Here is a 20,693-nt window from a genome sequence, read left to right as displayed (position 1 = left end):
TCCACTGTTTTTTATTAGAAATACTAAAAATACAAGCAATGTCTGATGATATTCTATTCTTGCACACTTTCTAAATAAAGAAGTCTCCATATCTGAAGGTTTAAGATGTAGCAATAAACATGGTTTTGTATTAACTTTAATCATAAGCTCAAGAAAGCCACATTTATCTAGTGATGCTATAAATACTCAAGCTATATAAGCATAAGGCAAATATTTTATAAGTGTGTATTTCAAACAGGTTGATTTTATCCTTTTTGTATCTGGCAAGAAATTCATGATCAAATCAACTCATTTGGCATCTACTCATATAAGCAAAGTACAGTGTTAGCACTGAGGAATTTATAGTAATGGGTAAGACATTATCTACACCTTCCTATGTGCTCCATGTTTTAATTCAAATCTAAGATTATCTAACATTTACCTGGGGCTTTTTCATTTACAAATCATTTTTATGTATGCTATCTCATTTGGTTCTCTTAATAACTCTTTGAGTTAGTTATTATTACCTCATATGATAGAAAAAAATTAAGAGTCAGTGACTAGGCCAAGAGGTATCATTCAGTAAGTGGTAGAATTGGAACCCGAATTCAAGTCACCTAACTTGAAAGGTCATTTGATGTTTGCTGCAGAGCTATATAAATAATTAAATATGAATAGGATGGCAATATGTCTCTATGAGAAAGGTCATAATGGTTAATTCCAACTGGGATGATTTTGAGTTTTCTTGGAGAAGGTAGCATGTGTTGGTCAGACATGGGGACAAAAAGCACTATCTTTAGCAAAAGCACAGAGGGAGAAGGGAACAAAGGAAAAATCTGAAAGACCTTTATTGTTTGGGAGATGCATGAGTAGAATAGGTGGTGTTTGAAAGCGGGAATGAGGGCTATCATAAAATTCAAAGATAAAGATCGAAAGCGGTAAAATTGTAAATGTTTTTGAAAGAGAAAGAATTTGCAAGTTATAAAATGGGGGAAATGATGCTAAGCCTTAGTATTCCTATTCCATTATCACTTATCCCGCCCTGTCAACTGAGAAGTAGCCCCCAAAGGAGCTGTACACATTTGCCTCGCCATCAAAAATCTAGTTAGAGGCATTGGTCAGTTAATAGAATATTTTCATCAGCATATATACATTCACCAAAATAAACATTCTGACTAGGAATACTAATCCAATACTTTATACCATACAGGTTACCAGTATAAAATTAACACCTGGAGTGAAGACAATAAATATGTGAGCAAACGGGGCCCGTATGTAAAGGAGGTATTGACAGTGAAGAAAACTATCTAGGAAGAGTTTTTGAATATATTATGAACAGCACTGTTGAAAGATAAGGTCAGCTAACTGAGTGGTTAACATACAAGCACTTGAGAAGATTAATTAGATGGACAAATTTGAGGTGGTCCAGATGCAAGAAGCAAAGAATGAATAGAACCAAGTAAACCATCATCCCAAACACTGGCAGTTCTTTTAGGTGCCCCCCTACTAGGGGTAAGAAGTCAGTTTTATTTTCAGAATGACACTTCCTCACCATAAACAACAAAATAATCAAAACCCCACCAAAACCCACTAAAATGTAAGATGAATATGAAGTTAGAAGTTTGACCTTTGGGACAAAGCTATCTTTCTTTTTTTTTTTTTAAGATTTTATTTATTTATTTGAGAGAGAGAATGAGAGAGAGAGCATGAGAGGGGGGAGGGTCAGAGGGAGAAGCAGACTCCCCGCTGAGCCGGGAGCCTGATGTGGGACTCCATCTCAGGATTCCAGGATCATGACCTGAGCTGAAGGCAGTCGCTTAACCAACTGGGCCACCCAGGCGCCCCAAAGCTATCTTTCTTAATACAAGGAATACTGCAAGGTACAGTGATGCTGTTTTACTACAGAGCTGTCAGACTCTTCTTAGTCTATCTGTGAGTCTGACTTTATGTATCTGTAGCCTGTTAAAAGCCTATCTGTTAAAAGCCTTTCACAGCTTTAAAATAGTGTAGGCAAAGTGCATCCCTAGCAGGATGTTCCTCACAGTGGGAGGTAAAGGGTGTGAAGCCTTACAGTGATAAGCAAGGAATAATAGTCCAACCAAGAAATCATACTCCAAGCAAGAAATCACATGCATGGGGCGCCAGAGTGGCTCAGTTGGTTAAGTGGCCACCTCTTGGTTTTGGTCAGGTCATGATCCCAGGGGTCCTTGGATCTAGCCCAGTTTCCAGCCCCATGCTCAGCAGAAGAGTCTGCTTGAGGATTCTCTCTCTCCCTCTGCCTGTCCCCCTGCTCACACACACTCTCTCTCAAATAAATAAATAATAAATAAATAAATCTTAAAAAAAAAAAAGTAATCACACCCATAAGCGGGACTCATCTTCTAAGCAGTGTCAGAATTTTCTTTCAGCAAGGGCCCTCTTCCAAGAGAGGAGACTCAGAGACATCTATGACTAGGGCAGGGCTCTGAGTACACTCTCATTAAATGCCAATTAAATGAATAAATCTTAGAGACCATCATCACTGAGTAACTTCTGTAGGTGACAGAGGAAAAAAATAAGAGTAATTTTTGGGGAATAAGCCCCAATTCATTCAAAAAGCATTTATTGAGTGTAATGTCTAATGTGCTAAATACCATGTCAGGTACTAAGTATAAAAAGAAGTGAGGAAAGTGGCACAGCTTTCGTAAACAAATAGCCATGAGATAGAATCCTAGGAGATACACAGAGAGCATAAAGTGTTAGAATCGCAGAAAGTAGTGAGCAACTCTGCTGAGGAGAATTTAGGGGTATGTGATATATCAGTTGGATGCTGTTGAGCTCATCTGGGCAAAAAAAGAAAGAAGGGAAAGTCATCTAAGGCAACAGAAATATGAGAGGTATAAAGAAACATGAAATAGCTAGTAAAACAGGGTTGGAATATTATGTTGGGTTGTTCAGAGGATGGAAGGCAAGGAGTGGAAATGAAGAGAGAGGGAGACAGGAAGCAGGGCCATATATGGCGTGGATTCCTAGTGGCAAACAGGGAGCCACTGAAGGACTCTAAGCAGGGGGCAGACATAATCCCATCTATTTGGAACGATCCCTTTCTGTCAGTATATAGGATGAAATCCATAACTGCAAAGTCTAGTCAAGATAAGGAAAGCCTGAGCTGAAGGCAGTGGCAATGCAAATGGAGGAAGATGTGAAAGCCATTTTGGAATGAAACAATACAATATTTTTAGACAATAGAATATGAGCTTAAACGATAGGGTAAAGGAGCAGTGCTGAATGATGACACTTTTTACCTGAGCTAGAGAAAACAAATGAAGAAGGCATGTGGAAAGAGAGTGCTGGCTTTCATTCTGGATGAAATTAGGAATATAGGCAAAAAAATTAATGTTGAGCTTTAGGAGTTTTTTTTTAAGTATAGATGCTGTAACTCTTACAAACCAGATATAAACAAATCAGGCAGATAGCATGCTGTTGAAGAAAATATAATTGTGTAATTTTTTTAAGAGCCCCATTAGCAGATAGACTACCAGTAATAATCCTACAAATAGTTTTAAGATCTACATTTTTCCATTTCTCCTCACAATAAAATATACAAGTTAGTTTTCCATCAAACAGACATGACTATTCTGGTAATTTGAATTTTAAAAATCAAGTCTTCCCAGGACTACTTACTTTTTAAATAACTTTCTAATGATTTTAACTTCCTTAAATTCCAAAATTCGTAGAGATTAAGTGGCACTGAAATAGTTTCATCTTAGTAATAAATGTTGAATTAGAACAACAGGCCTTGAAAGGAACTGTACAGGCTCACTAGGCTTCATTTGCTTTAGTATCAGTGGTGTACAGCTGGGGATTTCTTTGAAATTCTCTGTTCTATGTAGTTTTATAAAACATTATGAAGCATTCTGAAATACAGTGTATAACCACAAAGTGTCTCTTTTATGACCTCTACAATACTTACACATCTCTATCAGCATAATAGCAATTTCCTTTGTTTGTTTTTTACCAGCCTTTTACTTTTTTATCTGCAATATGCAATTTGTTTCCTTGTGTGTCACTCTGTATAATCCTGTATGTAACTACTTTCAGTTCTACCGTTTAAGTCATCTGAACTTCTTAAGGTCAAAACAAGAATTAGCAAACCAAGTAATTTGTGTGGCTTTCTAATTTAAAATAAAAAAACTGAAACCAAACAAAAAATCACTATTAAACATCCTTTGAAATAATAATGGCCTGAATATTATTATTGCTACAACTAATATTAATATCTGCATAGGTAATAGTACTACTTTCCTATTTCAAGATTTGCCTACATGTTTGTTCAGAGATTTTAATTTAAAACTGCACTACAAATGGAAACAATTATATTACCTTACAGAAACTAAAATAACATTGTTCATTTTCTAAGAAAAAGCTTAAGTGTAATTAAACCATTACAGCTTATTATTATATTTAGATTATAAGTTTTAAGTGAAAAAACCCCCCAAATACTGTAAAGACAGTGAGAGTTCATTCATTCATCAATTTACTCTAGTTCTTTAAAAACTCAGTTATCACCAACTTATGGCAGTCTTTTTTTTATCTGTGTATTCCAATATTCTATAGTCTTTTTTTTTTTTTTTATTATGCTACGTTATGTTAACTTATGGCAGTCTTAATGTCTTTAGAATAAGAACAAAACTGAAGTCTCTGGACATATCACATATATCAGGGGTCAGCAAACTTTTTCTGTAAAGGCACAGATACAGTATTTTGGCTTTGGTAGCTGCCATAATTTTCTGTCACAACTACTCAACGCTGCCATTGTAGGTTCAAAAGCAGCCACACAACACATAAAATCAACGAGCTTGGCTGTCTTCCATAAAAACTACTTATCGCAAGGCGTGTGGGTACATGTGCATATGTGTATGTGTGTGAGGAAGAGAGAGAACGCATACATAGGCACACATACTCACATATGCATCTACAGATTTTTAAAACTGCAGGGGAAATTATTTTAAATATGTATCTGTGATGCTTTATAATTTCAAATCCAAAAAGCTCTGAAAAAGAAAAGCTTTCTTGTAAGATTGTCACAAACTCAGTTATCAGCAACATTTCACCTAAATAATAGGAAGCTCTTTATAATCTTTATTCTACTTAGTGTGAATGTCTCTATGTATTACTGAAGACATATTGAGGTGTTTGATTAACAAGCTACCCCATACTCCTGTGAAGATTCTATGAAATAACACATATAGGTACCTATTACCTTTCTTGAGTCCCAAAGTATCTACGTTACAAGACACATTTAGCTCTAAGGTTTTGAGTATGGCATTGTAGGCATTTATTAAAATTTTAAAAATGTGACAGCTTTTTAAAAGTGAGAAATCAGTGGTATTCTCACATGAAATATTTTTTATTATTTTGTTAATCACCATACATTACATCATTAGTTTTTGATGTAGTGTTCCATGATTCATTGTTCGTGTATAACACCCAGTGCTCCATTCAGTACGTGCCCTCTTTAATACCTATCACCAGGCTAACCCATCCCCCCACACCCCTCCCCTCTAGAACCCTGTTTGTTTCTCAGAGTCCACAGTCTCTCATGGTTCATCTCCCCGACCTATCCCCACCCCTTCATTTCTCCCTTCTACTATCTTTTTTTTCTTTTTTTTTTAACATAGAGTGTATTACTTGTTTCAGAGGTACAGGTCTGTGATTCAACAGTCTTACACAATTCACAGCACTCACCATAGCACATACCCTCCCCAATGTCTATCACCCAGCTACCCCATCCCTCACATGAAATATTTTGAAAGATTCAAAAATTAATATTAATATTAATTATAATTTCAAAGTAATTTGATATTGTACCTTTCCCCATGGAAATTCCATATATTCAGAACTAAAAATCTATTTCTATATGGGAATGGATGGCTAAGTGCTTTTAAGCTGTAAATCTAGAGTGTGTAGCTTGATCAGATATAAAATTAATTGTAACTGTAGTTACACAATATCCAAATAATCATTTTGACTGATTTATTTAAATCAATTCTATTTTTTGTTATTATTATGTTGATATAGCATAGGAATCTTACGAACTGAGGATATATTTTCTTTTTTTACAGTTTTGCTCCTGCTAAGAATGTTTGCATAGTGATAGGGCTGAAGTTCCTAAAACTCATAGATATTTCTTCCACACAATGATAGATTATAATTAAAAAATGAAGATATAGTGATGGTTAATACATAGATATTTATTAGTGACCTGATTATAATATGAGCTGAGCTGAAGAGAATATTCTAACGGCACTGTTAACACCTATTAAATATAAAACACTGCCACAAATTTACTCTTTTGTTACTTATGCTTTAGAAATGGTCATTTTCTGCTAGCTCATCAAAAATGTCATGTCAGGGGAAATGTTCTGGCAAATTCCTAATGTCCAATGTCATTCTTTTCTTGTTTCCATATGACTAAACTTCTGTTTGCATGTTCCATTTTAGTATCATTTTTCATTTACACATACTAAAAAACAGATTACAACTTCTAAATCATTTCGGATTAATTAAGTTTTGAGTTGGCTATCTCTTGAGACATTTTCATTTAAATAACTTATTTATGGAACTGTAAGTAAGCCACTGCTGTATGAACAGAGATGATACAGTCTTTGACCACAAGGAGCTAAAGCCCAGTTACAAAGATAATATATTTATGAAGGATTCTAGAGAGTATTATACTGAAAAAATTACAACAAAGCACTATGCCTCAAAATAACTTAAAATAATTATTTTTGAAGTTTTCATTAAGCACTTTGATTCATAGTATTAGATTCAAGTTTCCACTACAAAAGTGATTGACCTGAGTGTCTTGGTCCTTTTCTTGACTTCTTGACTTAATCACAACAGCAATGAAAAAGGATGAAAAAAGGGAAATAAGAGACACTTTCACTATAATAAATCATCTGGATCCCTCAATTCTCTTTGGGTTAAATTTAATTATAGAACCAATTGTTATTTCTATCTCACTTCCCTGCACCAATTTTCTTCTCCCTTCCCTGTACTCCTTCAAATTCCAAAAAGCCTCAATTAAATTCTAAAACTACTAAACTATGCCTTGTCCAAATTTTGACATTACCCAAGAAAAGACTTTGGTCCCAAATAATCATTAAGAATGATACATGTGTTTTAGCCCTGTATTTCATTTCAAGAAATATTAATAATCAAAAGAGTAGAAAATATTTCAAGTTAGTCATACAATTAAATCACATGAATGATTACAGTTGAATAAAAACGGCTAAACTGATACCTTCATATTAAAAATAAAACAACTTACATTCTATAAAATATGGGATTCTCCTTTTAAACATAGTATATATAAATGTATAATTTATATAGTTATAGTTCCAAACTACCCAAATTTTGACTTTCATTGATTTACCTCCTCAAATAAATACATTCAATAATTTTAAGTTCGCAAACTTAAAGTTGTTTTGTGGGAACATACACCTTTAGGTTCTTTATTTTGGAGTTCAGATAAACACTGGCTCCTTTTCTTTCAAATACGTAAATATAATGCAAAATGGAAATAACTACGCATTTCTTTTAATAATGCAATCATGAGTCTAAAATTAAAAAAACTAAGAAACATAATTGGTAAAAGGATACCATTTAATAATTATTGTGATTATGGCATACAGCAGGAAAAAAAGCTTAAGATAGGCTCAAGTAGAAATCAGTCAGATGAACTTCACTTAGTTTCAAAAGTGCATAAACTTTATCCAATGTTTATAGGCTTAAATTGTTGAAGTACTCTGAGAAAATAAAGTTCACAAAGTTCCTTATCTGTGTCAAAGCAATAAATTCTCCAATGTGACCAAAGCTGATTTTCTTTACTGAACTCTGCATTTAGGGCAAAATATTAAATAAAGATGAGTAACCAGTCCAGTTTTATTCATTTTTAGTAAAAAAATAGGAAGTTCTTGGAACTTGGAAGATTCTTAAATTTTATAACATTGAAGCTATTCTCAAAAGTTACAGAAATTATTTATAAGCATATGATCCCATCTAGGCAATAATTTATTGGGAATATATGCCATGGGTTATACAAACAAAAAGTACAGATCATTAAATTAACAAAATTATTTTGTCTATATCAGAAAATTCTACATCAGGGCAACCCTGTCAGGACCCCTTTCACTTTGGAGAGCTTTTTCTGTATCTTCACTTAATAAACTTCTATGGCTTTACTCACAAACACACACACACACACACATACACACACAAAATCCTACATCAAACTCACACCTATCCACAATTCAGAATGATATCTTGGAGTCAAATTATATAGTCACATACTAGAATATAATCTAATAATGATGCAGTAAAGAAATCAGCATGGGCATTGCTTTGTAATTAAAAAATAACACTTTTAAAAAAATAAAAAATAAAAACAAACAAAAAAATTAAAAAATAACACTTGAAGTATAAAATATTAGACCTACTCATAAATTAAAAGTGAATGGTGCTGTTATTTCTTCTAAACCTTCCTGCAATAATAGATTATAAATAGCAATTAACTTTTGAAACAGTATAAACGGGGAAATCAACAAAATGGAATCAAATAAATAATCACAAAAAAATGTCTGTCAAAAAGTGAAGAGCTAGGCCGCCCGACTCCGGAGTCCAGGCCTGGGGCTGGCTGCGCTGTCTGGGAGCCCCGCACCCCACGCCCAGCCCGCGGGGCTCATAAGGCCAAGCTGCTCAGGCCAACCCCTGACCCCCCTGCCAGCCCTGAGGGACAAGTTCCCTCACAGAGTCTACGGGAGCAGAGCCAGCCACACTGCTGCGGGCGCGTCCAGGCCACCAAATATTCGCCTGCCAGGGGTGGCTGAGGGGGTCCAGTTCCTGGGGGGCCCACCGGGAGTATGTCAGCCGGAGCTCCAACCAGACAGCAACTCTAACTTCATGGGGAGTGCCAAAGATGCCAACGAGAATTGGCACGGAATGCCAGGCCACGTGGAGCCCATCCTGATGATGAGCTCCTCTGAGTTGCCCTCTGACAACCAGGTCTTCCAGGCCCCTGGACTCCCTAGGGGGAGGTGCGCAGCCCACCAGAGGGGGCAGAAATCCCTGGAGCTGAGCTTGAGAAGTTGAGTGGTGTCAGCATAGTCTGCTCCTCCCTGGAGGACAAGGGCTACGCCAGCAGCTCCCTGAGCACCGAAAGCCCCAGCAGCAGTCCTGAGCCTGCCCGTGGGACCCCTTGAGGCCAGGGCCCTCCAGATGCCCTTCTGCCCTTGGTGACCCAGCTGTGCAGCAGCTGCAGGCTCAGGAGCGCTACAAAGAGCAGGAAAGGAGAAGCACCATGTGCACTTGGTGATGCACCGCCGCCTGGCCCTGCTGCAGTGGATCCAGGGCCTGCCCCACCAGCTGGTAGACCAGCAGACCCATCTGCAGGAGAGCTTCAACACCATCCTGGAAAGGAGCTTATCCGCTGTCTCCAACAGAGGGCAGCCCCATACGGGCCCCAGGAGCAGGGCTAAGGGGTCCCATTGCTCCGGGGAGAGAGGGCTAGCCTACAGTATTTATCTGAGGGTTGTGGCTAATCCATTCCCCTGAGATTTCCCAGGCCACCTCTCCACCCTCCCCGCATCACTCCTCTCAGACTTTGCTCTGCTAAGGCTGTTGTCCCTGATGGTGGATTTGCTGTGGGAAGTGTGGTGGCTGCTCTGGCCTGCCATGGCTTTTTGGCCACAATTTTGCCAGGGCAACTGGTAGAGAATTAGTATGAGGGAGGGGAGCTGGGGCTGGTTATTGACACTGGGGCGCGGGTGGGATCAGGGAAGAAGGTAAAGAAGATAAAGTCCCACTTGAACTCTGCCTTGGGGCACATGGGAGATGGGTATGGGGGAGATGACAGTGGCAGAACCCCGTGAAGAATAGGAGAAAGGGAATTCTAAAACATCACTTGGAAACAAACCACACTTCTCCACAGCAAAGGAGCGGTTGCAGACCATATTGATTTAAGCTTCTGATGAAAGTGGATGTGTGCTACCCTTGCAAGGAATGGACGAGGTGCTCAAAACTGCTGGGAAAAAAAAAATCTCACTTTCTTCTCTGTGCCTCTACTTGCTGTGCTTCTCTGGCTTTAGCAACACTGAATGTTAAATTAGGTTGGTCTGTTTTCCTGAAATCAGGCTGTCTAGGCCCAGAGGAGCCATAGTCGGCTTTCCAGGGTGGGCAGGGGACAATGTCAGCCCAGCCTCTGGAAGCTCTTAGGATGCTGGGTCATAACCCCTTCCGTCACTGCATGGTCTTTCGGTGGGGGCTGACTGGCTCCAGCAGAGGCTCCATGAAATGGAGAGTGGGTGAATTCTGGGGAGAACTAAGGACTAAGGTAGCCAAGCTCTCTGCTTTGCTTTTGGGAGCCATGAGGATGCAAGACCCTGATGGGTGAGCAGTGGCATGATGCTGAGTCTCCCTATCTGCAAAATGGGGGTGCTCTTCCTCTCTCTAAAGAGTTCTATCCCTGATGGTGGGTGAAGGGCATATTAGTGAGGTTGAAGCAATGGTCCTGGGAACTTTTGTGTCTAGCCCTTGCATGTTGAGTATGAACCTGGCCTCTGGGCCAAGCCAGGGTGAATAAACTGGGGCAGAGAAATGCAAAAAAAAAAAAAAAAAAAAGTGAAGAGCTAGTAATTTCCAAGAATTAACAACATTCATTGTTTCAATACTGTATGCTTACTATATGCCAAACACAAATATGAAACAGCCATGTATTAGAGAAGCCTAAGTTCCAAGCAGATAAATCAATTTAATGCGAAGAGACCAAGAGTTATCTCAGAATCATTATAGGATGTTGACATGGAAAGCAAGAGAAATAATGTCATTAAAGTAATTCCTATTGTAATTATAAAAAAAATAGTGGAATTGAGAAATAACAACAGGAAATATTTAACTTGAAGTAATGTGCAGTTATTAATTTCTTAGAAAAATGACTTAGAGATCACTCCAAGATCAGCAATCACAAATAGTATTATTCAATTTGTAAAATGGAATCTGTTTGACATGGACAACTTCCTCTAGTCTTGTCAGTGTATCTAGACGTAAGATGTCTTTTTATATCAAAACAAATATGTAAATAGAAAACATGTTTAATGCAAGAATATTTTCTAGTTTAAAGGTTGCAAAGTACAGCTTTTGAAATTACCTGTATAGACTTTTTAAGTAATTAGTTTCAAAGTTAAAATAATATCCTCACAGAAAACTATCTTTGGTTGGATTTAGTGTAATTAGAATAACCCTATTGAGTAGGGGGAGAACCACATTTTAGGCATGGCTAATAGCATGTAAATTATGCATTTCCTTCCAGATGAAGGAGAAAAAGGAGACAATCATCCTCTAGCTGTTAAAAGTGGTCACAAGTCTAAATTGCAGCTTTCATGGATTCTATTACACACATTAGACTTTATTTTATATCCAATCTAGTAAATTCTGTTAGCCGGATACCAAGCAAAAATAGATTAAAAGCATTGATATTGCATGGAGGGGCAGTGTATATACAAAGAAAGCAGTGAAAACAAAGAAGCTATACAGGAAAATAACTCTGAAGGAGACACAAGGAGAAAAGCTTAGTCTTCTAGAAAATATCCAGAGAGGCAACAGCTCTACATACTTACTGGCTTAAAAATAACTGAAACCAAAAAAATAACATCAAATTGATCAAAATCTAACCATGTATGGCAAAACTTACACAATCTTGGTTTGCATTACTGTATACTAGAAACATTAAAGATGAAATCATCTTACTGTCCTTTGCAGTAATGGAACTAGAAACAGTAAATTTATGAAGTTCTACAATTTATGAGAAACATAATGAAATGTAGTCAATTTAGTTAGAAGAATACTAGAATGATATGAGGTGAGGTCTAGGAAATAGTTACAGGAAACCAAAGATGCTCACTTGGTAAATGAGGAGGTTCCTGGGGAAAGAGTTACTGTAGAAAGAGCTTATTTTTCTTGGGATCCAGAGTCCACCTGAATTGCAGCAACTCCAGCTAATTAAGGGGCATCTGCAATGTGGAACACTGTGTTTTGATACCTGAGAAGGACAGACTGGAGACTGATGGTCAAGGGTGACATGCCCTGCGCCTGACCTCACTATCAGAAACTAGAGACAAGGAACAATAAATGTGGACAGCAGAGATCACAGACCAGGAAAAAGTGTGCTTGTACGTATTCTCTTTGATTGTACTGGTGTTTCAAACACAATGTAGGTGGACACTACTTATTATCTGAATGTTAGTAACAAACCAGTTAGTTCTTACACTTCTTTCTAAATATTTTCATATTTATGTTTACCCAATTTTATTAGTATTACAGAATCCTTTCATCTGAATCTAGTTTTTAATTAAGTCAAAGCAGCTCTGGACTGAAAATCTGAAAATGTGGTTTTAGTGGACAATCTAAATCGCTATGTAAACTTCAGGTAAGACACTTCCCTTCCTTGACATGAAAACTTTTTGCTGGTAAACAGTAGATTATTTTGAAGCTTTAAAAAATTACAACCAAAGCAATACATTTTACTTCTTGATTCAGTACATATAACTGAAAGAAATGCTTCACGAATCAACACTTCCTCTCACTGTGTGCTATACTCTGATCTATGCTATGTCATTATATGCCATTAAAACATACCATCAGGGGTCCTTTACTGATTACACCATACCATTAATAGGGTCTGAACATCACTAGAGGTGAACTGCCTCCTGTTTTTATATGGGCCACAAGCTAAGAATGGTCTTTTACATTTTGAAATGTTTGGGGGAAAAAAAGAAATAAAAATATTTCATGACAATTAAATTTATGTAATATTCACATTTCACTGTTCATAAATAAAATTTTAACTAATAGCTAAGTTCATTCCTTTACATATTATGTGTGGCAACTTCCTCACTACAATGGCAAAATTGAGAACTTATGACAGACTGTATGGCAGCAAATTAGTTTTCAATTAGCAATAATCGCGCCTCGGATAAACCTCATTGGCTACGATACTGCCACCGCGCAAAGCTGTATAGCAGCAAATTAAAGTATTTATTTTTGGCCCCTTAGTGAAAAAAGTCACTGACGCCTGTGATAAAGGATACTAATGCTTCTTTGAGGCTTGACTACCCATGGTTCTAAATCCTTCATGTCTTACAGGGCTAACCTGGGAACAAGGGGAAGTAGGTGCATGGTAGTGGAAAGGAAATGATGCAGGAAAGTGTGGGTTTTGGTCAGTTATTTAGGAATTAGATTTCTATTTCATTCCAGATTTGAAAACAAGAATGAAAAGTGGGAAAACAGACAGGCAGTATTTGGTGGTAGCATAATGATTAAAACCATTTACAGAATCTGTTCCTGTGAGTTCATAGGGCTTTAACTTGTAGCCCTTAAGTGCTTCAGGTTTATGATGGGCCCAGTAAAGGCTGGTAATTGTTTTAGCAAGGATTAGTTTTGGATCTGAAGTGGCCAATTATGTTGCATTGTATTCATAAGTACATTTCAAATTCACAATGATGAAATTAGGCATTGGGTAGAGAAAGTGAAGCCCGTGGCTTCTCTTCACCTTAATATTCTTTATTTGAGTTGAAACTGTCTTTCAACGTTTTTAAATATTCCCTTGTTCACATTAGACCTTTATTTAAGATTTTTTCAATAAAATCTTTTTGTTCTTTTAGCCTTCAGAAGTTCGATAAATTGTTTCTAGTCATATTTGATTTTGTCCCTCCTTGTTCAAAATTCTTCCAAGGATGACTAGGATCTTGTTGTTTGTTTGTTTGTTTCTGCAGAATAGGTGTATTTGGCAAAGTCAATGCCCCTCCCTGCCTTGCTGTAATTTTCAAAAGGAGTCATGAACAAATAAATACGTGCTTTTCTGTCCCTGGTTTCTCCATCAGGTTTAAACCTGACCAACATGTCATCCATGATGTGTTTTTGTGCATGCTGTGCCATTATTTTACTTTTGTTTTAGGAAAATAGTTGGAAATAAAGCAATATCAAGATAAATATCAGTTTTTTAAAATACAAATAAAACTTCAAGCATTATATTGAAATATATTATTTCCTGTGCAATATTAAAAAATTGGTCACTATCACTCATAAAATCCTCCAGACAATGTTGCAATAAGGTAAACCAGGAATTTTTGCTTTTCGCTTGTTTTAAGTTAAATTATACCCTTCTCTCCAATTATTAAGACCAATTACTGAAATCTACTTGAGTATAGAAAACAATCTCATTTGTTCTACCATCCACTATCCATCCACAAGTGTTTTGGGGGGTATGCTGGCAGGTCCTGGAAACCTGGTGGAGTCTGGTCTGGTAAGTGATAGAGACATTACCAAGTAATTAAGCACATATAGGTTACTTACTATAATTTTGATACATACTCTAGAGAAAAAGCACACTGTGCTATTAAAGGTTATAACAAGGGAACCTAACTTAGCAAAGAATATCAGGTAGTCTTCTTAGAGGAACAGCCAGGCAAGTACAGGTAAATGGAAAGCATTTCATGGTCATTAAAAAAGAATTCAATTATGTAAATACTTTTCTGAATCCCTCCTATTCTTCAATGACTAGAAATACATCAACTTCATTTGCTGATTCTATAATTAACTGAAATTAAAGGATTATATAAATAATCCATAAATCGGTTTCTATTCCACATCAATCACTCTACCAACTGGTACACAAAGATATTTATATGTGGCAAATAAATTGTCCCTGCCCTTCTACCACCATTGCCAGATGCTGCTGAACCATAATTTACAACAATAGTCAATTTTTCTTATGTAGGAATCTACTGGAATTTTACATATAGGTATGTCCCATCACCTCATCCATCTCTGCCACCTAGGGTATAGATGGTTCTACTTTGTTGAGTGCATGCTTTGCATGAATCTAGTAAAACAAAAGAAAAAAGTATATAATATTCTCAAGTTGTTTTAAATATGTAACTTAATATTATAAAATTAAAGGCTATAACATTTTATACTCTAAAATCAGAATTCAATAAAAAATGTGGATATTTCTTACAGCAATGTGAAGGACACAACCAACAGCTACTAAACAAACTCAGGATTAACACTATAAACTATTCATATTTTAGACTATAATATGTCCCTAATAAAAATATAAAAATGTTTGAAATACTGGAAAAATAACCACTATAAAATGATAGAACTGCTCAGCAATATACTTCCCCTTTTAAATTTTCCAATTTAGTTTTTCTTTCCCAATTATTTACATATTTATCTAATGTGCATAAATATCTCAAAAGGTAAAAAAAATAAAAGCCTACATTGACATCAAGCTTAGTTTCTGGAAGATCTCATGTAGTTTATTACACATATAAACATTGTATCTAAATCAATATGAAGGCAAATTTTTCACAATGTAAAAATACTTCTTTGTCTCAATATAAACTACATGTGTACCCTCAAAAAGCGGACTTTTATTCAATGTCGTATGTTTCATGGAGTATATAGACCTTGTCTTCAGATTATTAAGTGTATGTCAAGCATCTATATATCCTGGTTTTCCAGCTCATACCAGTTTCCTGGGTGTAATTCCAAATATTGGCCCCTTCTCAATTGGAACTGTCGTAATTTGAATGAAAAATTATATGAATATTTTAACTTCATTAGAACAAAAGAGAAACTTGTTCCCTTTCTAAATTATGTTATCATGTAATATATGACACAGGTACTACACTTTATTATTTTGTGAAATAAAAATATTTTCCAATCACCATATCAAAGTAGATGACCCATTTCTTAATAAGGTATAAATCTATCTGCCACTGATGGTAAATTCTTTGCATTCAGTTATTCTTTTAACAGTTCGGCTATGCCATCTGTGACTTTTAGATCACCACTCGTGGTCTACTCTGGATTTGTATGTTGTTATTCCTATTTTCTATTGCTGTGAAGAAGACGCATTCCTGTACACTTTACTTCGAATTTCCTTCCTGGGAGACTAGGAGATGATGTGTTACCTCTGAGTATCTCTCTTAAGTAAACTCTTTCGTAAATATAGTTTTCTCTGACTTCTCATCAATGCTTAATTTTAAATTGTTGGAATATAGTTCTAGCTCAGCTAGTCAATGAGTATAAAAGTCAATAATTTTAGTGATTGAAAAAATAATACTGGTTTAAGGACTTTAGTAAGAAATCATTCTTAACAAAGCATGTCTTTTTTCTGTTAATATTTTTATTGGCTAAAAGAAAATTTCCATATTGAAACACTAAACTATGCAGTTTGAGAGGTTTTATTTAAGAAGAAAGAGTATGATTTCTACTTTTAGAAGGTATTATTTTCATGTTAGAAGTTATCTATCATGAAAAAATCTTTATTAACATCTACATTTAGTAAACATTAGTGTTATTTTTTGGACAATTTAATTTTACCTATTTGTAAGGAAAAAAGTAATTGGAACAAGATGCTAATATTAGGTCCAATTCAAAAAGAGCTATGCCTTTGAACACAGAATCCACTAAAACTAAATTAGAACATCTTTAAAAGGTAAATTGAGTAAACAACAGATGCAGAAAATTTCATTTACTTTTCCCTCAACCCATGTCTATTCCTATCCAGAAATTATCCTTTAAGTTTAGAAGTGTCCCTGCTCCCTCCCAAAGTGCACTTCTCTATTTGGTCTGAACTCTTCTTGATGTCCTTTCTGCATTAATTTCTCTTACCCCTATCAAGCATCTTCATTTTTACACCTCCAAAAGGATTTTTTCCTCTTCTGTCTCCACTATGAATAAAATTCTATGTAGCCAAATGGACCTCTATCAATTTTTCCTCTTCTGTCTCATCATTACATTTTACCAATGACTGGTCTATGTTCAGCTTCTTTTCCAAACACTTTTGCATTCTACAATACTGTATCTGTTCCCATGACTCTTCTGCAATGTCTCCAAGGTACCCAAAGGTGACTTATGAAACCAAGGAGTCTGTTTTTAGATTTTCTCTTGACTTCTATAGAATATTTACCATTTCCATGTATTAAGAATAAATATGCATCCCCCATATTCAATAAGTTGTTTTATGATTTTAATTCAACTTTACTGCAGGACAGTTTACATAAAACACAATGTGACCATTCTGAATGCACACTTCTGAGTTAGGATAAATTTATATGTCCATGTGGTCACCAGTACAATGTACCTGCCTGTCACCCCCACAAATTCCCTTGTGACTATTCTCAATCCTCTCTACATCCTTAACCCCAGGCAACCACTTTCCTGCATTCTATACTATAAAAAAGATGTGTTCTTTTCCAGTATTTCATAAAAATGAAAACACACAATATGAACTTGTTTGAGCCAGGCTGCTCTTGCACAATATTTCTGAAATTCGTGGATTTTTCTGAGTATCAGGTTTTTTTTATTCTTGAGTAGTAGTCTATATCATATGGATAATACAAGCATTTATTTAATTACTTTTGGATGATATATAGTAGTTGTTTCCAGTTTGCGGTTATTATGAATGTTGCTATAAAATTTTATGTAAGTATGTGGACATATGTTTGCATTTCTCTTAAATAATAATTATTGTGGAATTGCTGGGTCAAATTTTAATTGAATACTTAACTATAAAACACTACCAAATTGTTTTTCTTTTTTTTAATCTTTGTTATTATTATTATTTTTTAAAGATTTTATTTGACAGAGAGAGATAGCGAGAAAGGGAACACAAGCAGGGGGAGAGGGAGAAGCAGGCTTCCTGCCGAGCAGGGAGCCCGATGTGGGGCTCGAACCCAGGACCCCGGGGTCATGACCTGAGCCGAAGGCAGACGCCCAACAACTGAGCCACCCAGGTGCCCCCTTACCAAATTGTTTTTCAAACCTGTACCATTTTACATTCTCAATCCTTAGGATTTTCTACATATATGGTAATTTCACCTGCATTTAAAAATAGTTCTACTTCCTCCAATTTGTATATCTTTTATGTTTGCTTCTTGCCTTACTCTAGTATTTTGATACTTCAGTAAATTGTTGTATTAAAGTGGTTAAATTGAGTTAGAAAGGCAAAATCTTTCCCTTCTTAATCTCATTTGGTTTTTCACTATTGCATATAACATTACATATAACATCAGTTGTTGGTTTTTTTGTAGGTATCAATTTTAGGTTAAGTTTGTTCCCTCTGGGACTTTTTTTCTCAGATATTTTATCATGAGTGGGTGTTGAATTTTAACAAATTCCTTTTCTGCACCAATTAAAAATGAGAAAAAATTTTTATCTCTCCGCATTTTTCTTGTACTCTGCTTTGTGTGTGTCTAAGTTTCCATCTGGTATCCTTAACTCTACTTGCAAAATTTCTTTTGACAATTCTTATAGCACAGATGTGCTGGCAATGAATTTTATCTTTTGTTGTCTGAAAAAGTCTTTCTTTCCGCTTCATTTTTGAAGATTATTTTCATTAAAGAATTCTAGGTTGGAAGTCTTTTCTATCAGCACTTTAATGAAGTTCCATTATCTTTCTTCTGGTTTTCATAATTTTTTTTTTAAGATTTTATTTATTTATTTGAGAGAGAGAATGAGAGAGAGAGAGAGTACATGAGAGGGGGGAGGGTCAGAGGGAGAAGCAGACTCCCTGCCGAGCAGGGAGCCCGATGCGGGACTCGATCGCGGGACTCGATCCCGGGACTCGATCCCGGGACTCCAGGATCATGACCTGAGCCGAAGGCAGTCGCTTAACCAATTGAGCCACCCAGGCGTCCCTGGTTTTCATAATTTTTGACTAAATGTTGGCAATAATTTTTATTTTTGTAAGTAATGTGTTTTTCCTCTGACAGTTCTTTAAAATTTTAATATAAGGGGCACGTGGGTGTTTCAGTTGGTTGAGTGTATGCCTTCGGCTCAGGTCATGATCCTAGGGTCCTGGGATCAAGCTCTGCATTGGGCTCCCTGCCCAGCAAGGAGTCTGCTTCTCTCTCTTCTCTGCCCCTCCCCACCGTTCCTGCTCTCTCTTGCCTTCTCTCTCTCTCTCTCTCAAATAAATAAAATCTTTTTTTTTTTTTTTGAGTAAAGCAATAGAAGTTCATTAAGTGAAGATACAGAAAAAGCTCTCAAGAGTGAGAGGGGTTCCGACAGGGTTGCCCAATAATAAAAAATTTAATTTAAAATTTAAATTGTCATGCATTAAAATTGAGTTTTTTCACTTTGTATGCAAATTTCTATGAGATTTAACACATATATTAATTCATGTATAGCCACCACAATCAGACATAAAATAGTTCCACCATCCCAAGAAATCCCTTGTACTATTCCTTTGCAGTAACCTCTCCCCTTACCCATAACCCCTGGCCACTGCTCGTCTGTTTCCCATTACTAGCTTTTTCTTTTTAAGAATGTCCAAAAAAACAATGGGAACATAAAATATATGACCATTTAATACAAGCTTTTCTTACACACAACAATGTCTTTGGGATTCATCCAAGTAGTAAGGTTTATAGATAGTTTGGACCTTGAGTTTTTCAGCTTTGGTTAAATAAAGCTGCTAAGAATATTTGTATACAGGTTTTCGTGTGAAAATAAGTTCTCATTTATCTAGGGAAAATATCAAGAAATGGGATTACTAGGTTATATGGTAAGTGAATGTTTAACTTAATAAGAAACTTCAAACCATCTTCCTCAGTGGCTGCCATTTTATACTCTCAAAGCCATGAATGAGAGTGACAGTTGTTCCAAATTTTTCTCCTCAGCACTTGGTATTATCATTATTTTGCATTTTAACCCTTCTCTGTATGTTTGTAGTACTGAGTCACTGTGGTCTTAATTTACCTACTAATGATATTGACCAGCTTTTTATGTGTTTATTTGACATCCTAATAGTGTTACTGTGAAGTATCTGTTCAAATGACTTTTAAATGAGGTGTTGGCTTGCTTAATGTTGATGACTGTTCTTTCAAATTTTCTCTTGAATGCTAGTTTTGAACACTTTAATTATGATGTTGCATCGTACTTTGTTATTTGTGTTGATTCTGCTTGCAGTTAGCTGAATTCCTTGGATCTTAGGATTTATAGTTTTAGAATTATTTGGCTATTATTTCATATATATATATATATTTTCCATCACTACAGTTTTGTCTTTTTAAGAATGTCCAAAAAACAATGGGAATATAAAATATACAACCCTTTGAGACAAGCTTTTCTTACACACGTGTTTTATATATATATGTATATATATACATATACGCATACACATATACATATATAAATATAAATAAATAAATAAATATATGGTCTTAGCCTCTGTCTTCCTGCACTCCAATTCCAAATATATTTAACTGCTTGATTTATCCATAGACTCCTGTGATTCTATTCCCCTTTTAGTCTTTTTTTTTTTTCTGTTTCAGTTTGGAAAGATACTATTCTATATCTTATAGTTCACTGTTAATTGTCTTAATCAGTGTGTAATAAACTGTTAAATCCATTAAATGAATTTTTCTTTTTTCTTTTTTCTATTGTTCATTTCTCTCCACATTGTGTTATTTTCCTTTAATACCTAAACATTTTAATGACATCTGATAAACTGTGTCTTTTAAACTCACCATCTCTGTCATATTTATCAACTGATTTTCCTTCTGGTTTTGTGCTACACTTCACTGCTTCATCTTATGTCTAGTAATTTTATTTGGATACTGGGAATTGTGATTATTGCATCAAGTGCTTGCGTCTTGCTTTGTTCC

The 20,693-nt window shown here is 35.8% G+C and overlaps 1 protein-coding gene and 2 pseudogenes across 7 annotated transcripts in view; 1 reads left to right on the top strand and 2 right to left on the bottom strand.

The window, feature by feature from the left end:
• NBEA (neurobeachin) overlaps positions 1-20,693 on the bottom strand; it is a 685,632-nt gene that overhangs the window by 349,221 nt on the left and 315,718 nt on the right. The window lies entirely within an intron of this gene.
• On the top strand, positions 877-9,497 carry LOC148164749 (UPF0500 protein C1orf216-like; annotated as a pseudogene).
• On the bottom strand, positions 12,910-13,028 carry LOC114213076 (U4 spliceosomal RNA; annotated as a pseudogene).

The sequence above is a fragment of the Eumetopias jubatus genome, unplaced genomic scaffold (genome assembly GCF_037043125.1).
Source record: "Eumetopias jubatus isolate StellerSeaLion01/CBP00866 unplaced genomic scaffold, mEumJub1_p1.0 scaffold_3, whole genome shotgun sequence".
NCBI classification, from domain to species: domain Eukaryota; kingdom Metazoa; phylum Chordata; class Mammalia; order Carnivora; family Otariidae; genus Eumetopias; species Eumetopias jubatus.
The sequence above is the reverse complement of the archived record's forward strand: the minus strand, read 5'-3'. Positions and strand labels throughout refer to the sequence as shown.